We start from the raw sequence: 8183 nt of genomic DNA, 5'->3' as shown, positions 1-8183 counted from the left end.
CGAATAGGTTGCTTTCCCTTTAGAAGTATAATAAAACGATATTCTGGTAGGAATAATATTTAACCAGCCTGGAATTCGAAGTGGATCACGTGCCCACCATATGAACGAAGAATTTATGTTCTTAAAAATATAAAAATGTCTTAAAAGTCTCCGCGTAAAATCATATTCAATGAGTCCAAGAAACCCGCGGTCATCGGATCGCCATGGCCAGATCAATTTGTGCCAAAGTCGGTACATATTTTCTAACGTACTCTACATTCAATCTCAAATGTAAATGCTTGATAAACGTGCCAGCATCAGGCGAGTTAATATTTGCTCATAGACGAATGTCTTTGCCTTGGATGGAAGTAATGGTGGATTTCTATGAAAAAGAAGAAAAAATTCTACATACATATCGGTATATATATGAGAGGGAGGACCAACGATATATTGTCAATTTGTCTGGCTTTCACCAAGATTCGTATTATCGTTCGAACGTTCGTGACTAATGGTTATTAATTATTAAACGATCGCGATTAGTCCTGCGAATTTTCTGACTTGAATCCCCTTCGAATATTCAATGATATTCTTAATTGCCATGATATAACGATTGCTAGCTGGATTCCGTTAGACTGACGTTTTTAGGTAAATGTATAATTAGAGAAGATCGATAAATATCGTAGACACGCTGGAAATTAAGAAACGAACATCACCTGCTGGATAGAGTTTCGCCTTATTATGTTATATAAAACGTAAGCGATAGACCGAATTACTCGACGATTGTTCTTAACGACTTTTTATAACGAGCATACAGGAAAAGAGAAGATACTTTCATCGAAAGTCATTTCTTCGTCGTATTCTTGGTTCGTTATATTTTGTAGGATTTACTTTCATACATTCTCGGTGTCTGAAGCGTAAAAATATCATAGATATAGATGCGTTCAACGTTTCTGCGATTGTACAATCGGTGAAAGGAATAGAAACACGTTAATTAATGTATCAATGTATTTTTACGACCCATAGAATTATTCGCCTGTATATCCTAGTGCGTAATCGTGCCTTATCGACTTCAAGAAAATAAGTTCATCGTGCATTGCTGCTAACACGTTTGCTTTGAAAAATGAACGCAATTTTTTATGTAATCCCTCCAACATGCATTCCTCGTGAAATGAAAAAAATGTTCGAATGAATTATATCTAATAATTCTCAGACTAAGAATTATTTACCAAGAAATACATTCTACGTTCTATGTTCTTTGGTTCGTGATGACCACGATGACTCGACTAATTCGAACATGTAAATAAAACACATTCCCAACAGGAGATACACGGAAGCAGAGGATTAAAGATGGGCTATCTTCGGGTTATTTCGCGAAAGCACCGCGATAATTCTCCTGAAAATTAATTACGATTCCTCTTAGCACGCGAGGAAATCGATGAGTCACCGTGGCGGCGCGGCACCGCGGCGTTCCTCCAGTAGTCCAGTGGCCGTTTTTAAGGTCGACGTTCTCGCGTTGGTTCGTGATCCGATCGTCAAATGGCACACGCTTGCGATTCGCAATGCTCTCGAGGATCTGTTCATTTATCTTTGTAAATACGCGGCGTGCCGCGATCTCGTTGCCGTGGCATGGTGTTCCGCGATGGCCGCGCATTCGTTTCACCTTTAAGGAATCGCGCACTGACCTCCTGAACTCGATGATCAGAGAGAAAACTCGATAAAACCTGACAGACCAGTTTTAGATTGAAAACTTCAAACTACGTCTTCTACGTGAATCGACGATAATTGGGGCTTTACGTGAACGACGACGAATCTGAGAAAAGCTTGCTCTATATCCGCCGGATGATCGATCGTTCTCGGTTACGCCGTGAAATTCGTTCGACAAAAAGAGATTGGTTAACGAATTGGCTCTGAATTGGTCCAGTTTTTTCTCTACCTTCGCTTTTACAGCACCATTTGCGGCACGTTAGATAGTGACTCATGGAAATATGTGAAATTTCACTAGCACCGTGATAAGAAACGACTTGATCGAAATTTAAGTTTTATTTTATTCCGCCGAAATGCTCGTGTCTCTTTTGCCTGCAGAGTGCGTTAATACAACAGAGGTAAAATTCGATCGCAATACGACTACAGTTGCACAATATCGAAAGACAAGGCTGTCGGTTTGTCAAGCTTTACGAATTGATCGTCAAATAGAAGCAAGTTATTTTCCACAGCCATAGGGCTTCGTTAAATTGGCCATTCACTTCGTCAATCTCGATCACCGAGACAATAATTTGAGTTCATTACTCATGTCCATCTTTACCTCTCGCCGAGCATTAATATTCACTCGACGTCAAATCACAGAATCGTGTTGGAACCAACTTAATCTCTCTCGCATCGTTTGATCTCCTTTTCTCTTAGAAAGTTCGCTTCCCTCCCTTTCTCGATAGCGAATTTTAAACAGGCCGTGGATTTGTCGATCAATCGATTTATTCGATCAATTTTGAGTGGAAAAAGAGGGAGCAAAAAAGGAATAGAGATAACGCAAAGATTTCATCACCTAAAATGAATATTATGACACGAAGGATGACAAGGCGAATGGTCTATTTACGTCTCGCACGATTATAGCACTGTGCAAGACTCTTAGACCACCTACAAAACGGAGATACATATTCTATTTTTATGGATGAATATAAATATTTATACAGCATAATTTAATTTATAATTTATTACAGCGTAAAGAAGTTATGTTAAAATATATCGTTAATTTTTTAAGAAAAATTTGATATAACTAATACGCTCGCGTTCTGTTGACAGATCCTTTCGAACAACTTGTCAAACTATTTGATGTTTCCTTTAGTTCTGTAATCTTCTCTTCTGTGGCTTGTCCAGTTTTATATCTAATCTAAGAGTCTATTTATTAAAGTAAAGTATTCGTGAAAAAGATTAATGTGTTCGGAAAAGCTACAAACAAGTAACGTTATGAAAAGAACATTTAAAGATTCGTATTTATATAATAGCATATGGAAATGCTTTAAAAATAAGACTGGTTTCCATTACAAGATCGCTATCGTAAATGGCCTAAAACTTCTACATCGTGTTGAATATCGAGCGATAATAAAACGAGTAGCCTACACACCCACGAGACGTTGCACAATGCTAATGGATCAAGTTCATGCAGTCGTTGAATATAATCGAACCGGCCCCGTTTCGCGTATGCTGCTACTTGTCATACGAACAGGTCTGGGGATCAGGCACACGAATTTCGGGCTTAACAACTGCCAGTCACGCGCCCGTTTCTCTCCGTCACCACATTCCGCGCATGTAAATCTTCGCTCCGATTTAGCACCTTATGCTTCCTTTAATTTAGTTAGAAATCTAACACCAACTCGTGATCGTATAAACTGAAAATATTCCTCTTTAAATCTCACTGTATATAGGTAGCTATTATCCGGGACCAAAGTGTCAGAGGAATGTAGCATGAGTGTGTGAGGGTTTCTTCTTTCATTGATATTCTATAATGACATTTTTATTATCAAAACGGTTGTTTCTCGCTTCAGTGCAGAATTTTTATTTTCCTTGTTTTATTTATTACTTTACTACTACTTTGAGTTGTACAATATACGTGTATGTATCATGATACTCGCGTATTGCGAGGCACATGGACATCTGTTCGTCGGCATCAAGACGCTTGTGTCCGAATGCCTCGGTGTATACTCGCATAGTGGCCAACGCTAATTTTTGGCACAGTTGAAATTCGTCGATTCGAGAATTTGGCGTAAAAATTGTTCATTATAAAGATATCTTTTACGAGGTTGAAGAACATGAAGTTTCTCCGAAACTATAATGTTCTCCTTTGAGTTACGTTTCCGCAATTCTAACGACGATACAACCTATTGTATAGGAAGAATATGGACCGTTTATAATAAAAGTGTCGTAAATTTATCTTTGGAAAAAATATAGAAATTTAGAAACCTAGTGTGTTTGTAACAATATGTATTTGAGCTACTCATAATCAGATGTCGAGCCGATCAACTTTATTTCCTAATTGTGTCTTAACTTTAATATCAAAATATACGCGACTAGCTTTTTTCTTTCAAGTAATTTTTCAGGAACTAAGCAGCTAATCTCGATAGAATTGTTAAATTTCCCTTCTACTCTTTCATTTGTAGCTTGAAAGACTTCTACCAATATTAATTATACTATATTTTATATTAATAAAGGAATACAGTGAACCTGTTCCTAACACGTGGCAACTGGGAATGTTTATGTATTTATAGAAAATTCAAATACGTAAAAATATATAGAATGCGTACAATATCCTGAAATATGTAAAATATTCAAAGTACAGCATTTGTTACAGTTTTTAATAGGTGAAACGAATTTTTATCTGAATTCAATCTTTTTAGATGTGCCCGTAAGAATACAAATTTGCATAAAAATCCACAGTCTAGCGATAAAAAATCAGCTTCCCAGATAGAACATAAGCTAGTACGACCTGACTAAAAATTTCTAATTGTAACAGTAATTTCACGATATTGGCACATTTTCACTTCGATTAACATCGCGCGATTGGCATCCCCTTGTGGATGGTAGCCTTGAGAATCGAAGGAAAGCACGTTTGTCGTCGATAATTTTATCCTGTTCGCGTAACAAATATCTCCGTGAACGCAGACCAAATATTATGTTAAAACCAGTTCGCCGTGGTTACTCAAGGGAACCTGCTTGCCCCGGATTGTCCGTGAGTCTGTCTGTCCGAAGGAAAAAATCGAATCGATTTGCATATCGAGTACGAAGTAGCATGTTCCGATCTCTCCTTCGCAATTTCATGTTTTATAGCACCTTCGCTATAATCTTTCATATTAGAATCTTTCTGCGATATTCCAACTTGCTCGATCGCTTGTTTCTGTCTTCATCGTTATCAGTGATTAATTAGATACTCCTCGAAATGAAATCGACCATCGTGATAATCTTTCGACCATTTCACTGTGAACGGCCATTTATTCGCGTGTTCTCGCTTATTTCACTAAAATTTCTGATCACGTTCTTAACTCGTTCTGTTAAGATCACGATAAATATAGCGTGCTTACTACTTGACAACACAATTGCGAAACGATCGAATCTACCTTTTTAAATATTTTTCCTGATTTCTTTTTTTTTAAATACCAATTCCTCGCTCGTTGAGTTTGATGATTGAACAATGGATATAGCAACCTGTATAATCTAATTATGTTTGTTAGGTATTATTACTGGCAGAAATTAAGTGATCGGGAACCGTGGATTACCTCTTTAATGATTCTATTGATGAAGTATAACGTAACATTTGCTCAGGCAAGTCAAACAACATCTTCGTGAACAGCTGAAGAAGCAATCCCCTGTTATATCGCTTAGGGCGAGCACACTGCGTACAAGTAAATTACGGTAAGAGGTTGCTGGTTGATCCTCTTATCGAGTGATTGCCAGTATTCCATCCGTTACATCGTAGTATTTGCCGTTTTATGTTCTTTACCTTTATTACTTCTATGCCAGTCTAGATATTTTACTTGTATCTATTACCAGAGAGAAAGCTTCGGGGTATTTAATATGTTTCCAAACCATTGAACACACCGAAATATATATAATACATATATTCGTTTATAATTCTGAAATAGTGAAATAATTCTTTTTACCGAGGAAATATCGTTTTGGAAAAGTAAAATCATTCAAAATAAAATGCAGAAAAATTTGTATCCAATTTAGATCTAGGTTTATCGATTTTTTATTCACTATATATTTTTTATTCTTTATTTTTATTTTACGGTTGTTTCACGACAATGAATGATTTCATATTCAAATTTTAGATTCTTAGAAACTTTAGAATTCGATAAAAAATCATAATATATTTCGTAGATCTACGCACGATTTTATAGGAAAATCTGTCTCGTGCCAATACGTTTATTCGCTATGGTATTAATAATATCGATTCTACTAAATTTTCTTCAATCGTGAACCTATCGAATTTCCAATATCACTGTGCAATATATACACGTACATTCACAGAGCGCGGAAAGACGTAAAAAGAGAATGCAAAAGGAAGAAGGAAGAATTAATCGCCCGAGAGGAATATTAATGGCTGTCCATCGAAAGTTTGGTGACAGTCGACAGACAAATTATACCAATCCAGTGAGACAAGTTCACTTTCCACTCTCCTTGTACAGCGATTTAAACGAAACAAAAGCTTGACAGTCGATATATCAAATCTATCGATCTATTCTCCTATAGCACTAGATACTTGCAGTATAATTTGTAACAAGGAAAGATCTAATCGATTTTCTGTGGCGATTCACTTTCCATAATCGCTTGAAATTATTTTACTTCCACGATTCATTGACAGTAGAAGCTAATGTACCAGTCTAATATATATATGTTAAGTATTCCTTTTCTATCCGTTTTCACGCTAACCGGCCGACGACTTTCATTGAAACGCGGCAACGAGAGCGACGCGACGTGTCGAGAAGCTAATGTCAGAGCCCCGTTAATCACACGTTGTGCAACATCGTAAATCGGTATCGCCCAATGACCGCCGCCCCGTACGTTTTCTTTGCTTTGCACTTCAATAAATGTCAACGATAAAAAGAAGTGGTAGCGCGATGTCCACCTTTCTATGTACGAAGCAGATGGGCAGCCAATAGACGCCATTCTAATGTTTCTAACGCTTGTTTAGTGAATGAAAGAGGAACTTGAGCAACGTAAGTTTACGGAGATATGGTGTTAGATCGGTAAACAAACGGAGGAATTTTAGAAGCCAAAACGGGAGATTCCTTCTCTCAGCGATCATATTTATTGGAATTGTAGATTTTCGGACCTTTTGATTTTTATGGAATTCGTAGAAACTAACATTTATTCTCTATCTAATGGTATTCTATGGAGATACTAATAAAATTCAGAAGAAGCATAATATAAAATCTGCTAATGCTGGACGAATACTGACACCTGTGCGATAACATTTCTGAAAAATGCTTCAATCTCTTTAATCCATAGTAAGTATTTTATTTCCAGATTCGTAAATTTTACTAATTCGAAAAATTTGTAAAAGATTAGAATACTTCCTATATGACCATGTGTTCTTCGATTACTACCTATAACTTATATTCCTCGAACATACACCACTATCTTTAACACTAGGTTTACGGGTGTTTCGTATATATCTATCTCTACGAGCACCCGTCAAATTGATGGATAAACGAAAATACACATTTTTCTTTAAAAAATCGATTTATTCAAATTAAGTCTGAAAGGAACAATATTAGGCTTCACGTTTAAATAAATTATTAATAAATGAAATGTCTTCTTTTTAAATTATCACTAAAAAAAATAACGATAACATTAACACTAGGTTTGCGGGGTCCGCCAATTTGACGGATTTCGAACTTTGAAATGAAATATCTCAAAAACCATTAATTTTAACCATATTTCCGAAATATGGAACAGGTTTATATGTAATAGCCAGGCTTGTTATAAGCCATATGAAAATATTTCGGTAGATGAGCAATTATTTCCAACGAAAGCCCCATAAATTTGGCATTAAACTTTGATTATCAGTTGACGTCCAAACAAAGTATATCTTGAATGGTTTCCCTTATATGGGGAAAGATGAAACTCGATGCTCAATACCGTTGAGCGAGTTTGTAACATTAAAATTAGTCAAAGCATATTCACAACGAGGCAGAAATATAACGACAGACAATTTCTTTACAAGCATTCCGCTAGCTAAAAAATTGCTAGCACAAAAAACAACTTTGGTTGGGACCATCCGGTCGAACAAAAGAGAACTGGCAAAACCAGCGAAGGAAAAAAAGGACAAGATCACTTTGTTTTCCTCAGATTTATATAAATCAAAAAACTGCACACTTACTGTGTATAAAAGTAAACCTAAAGTAAAAGTCCCCCTTCTAAGCACCAAACATACAGGTGTACGAATAGAAGATAATTATAAACGTGTTCCAGAAATCATTGCTTTTTACAATAATACAAAGTTTGGTGTGGACATCGTTGACCAAATGGCACGCAAATATAGTGTGAAAGCAGGGAGTTTCCGATGGCCCCTTCAAGTCTTTTTCAATATTTTGGATTTGGCAGCGATAAACGGGTGGATATTATATAAAGAGTGCATCAGATAGAAATTATTCAGAAAGGAATTCATATTTTGTTTAGCCGAGGAATTAGCTGGAGAAAACAAGAAGAAC

This window comes from Bombus bifarius, unplaced genomic scaffold (genome assembly GCF_011952205.1).
Source record: "Bombus bifarius isolate JDL3187 unplaced genomic scaffold, Bbif_JDL3187 scf7180000008046, whole genome shotgun sequence".
NCBI lineage: Eukaryota > Metazoa > Arthropoda > Insecta > Hymenoptera > Apidae > Bombus > Bombus bifarius.
The sequence above is the reverse complement of the archived record's forward strand: the minus strand, read 5'-3'. Positions refer to the sequence as shown.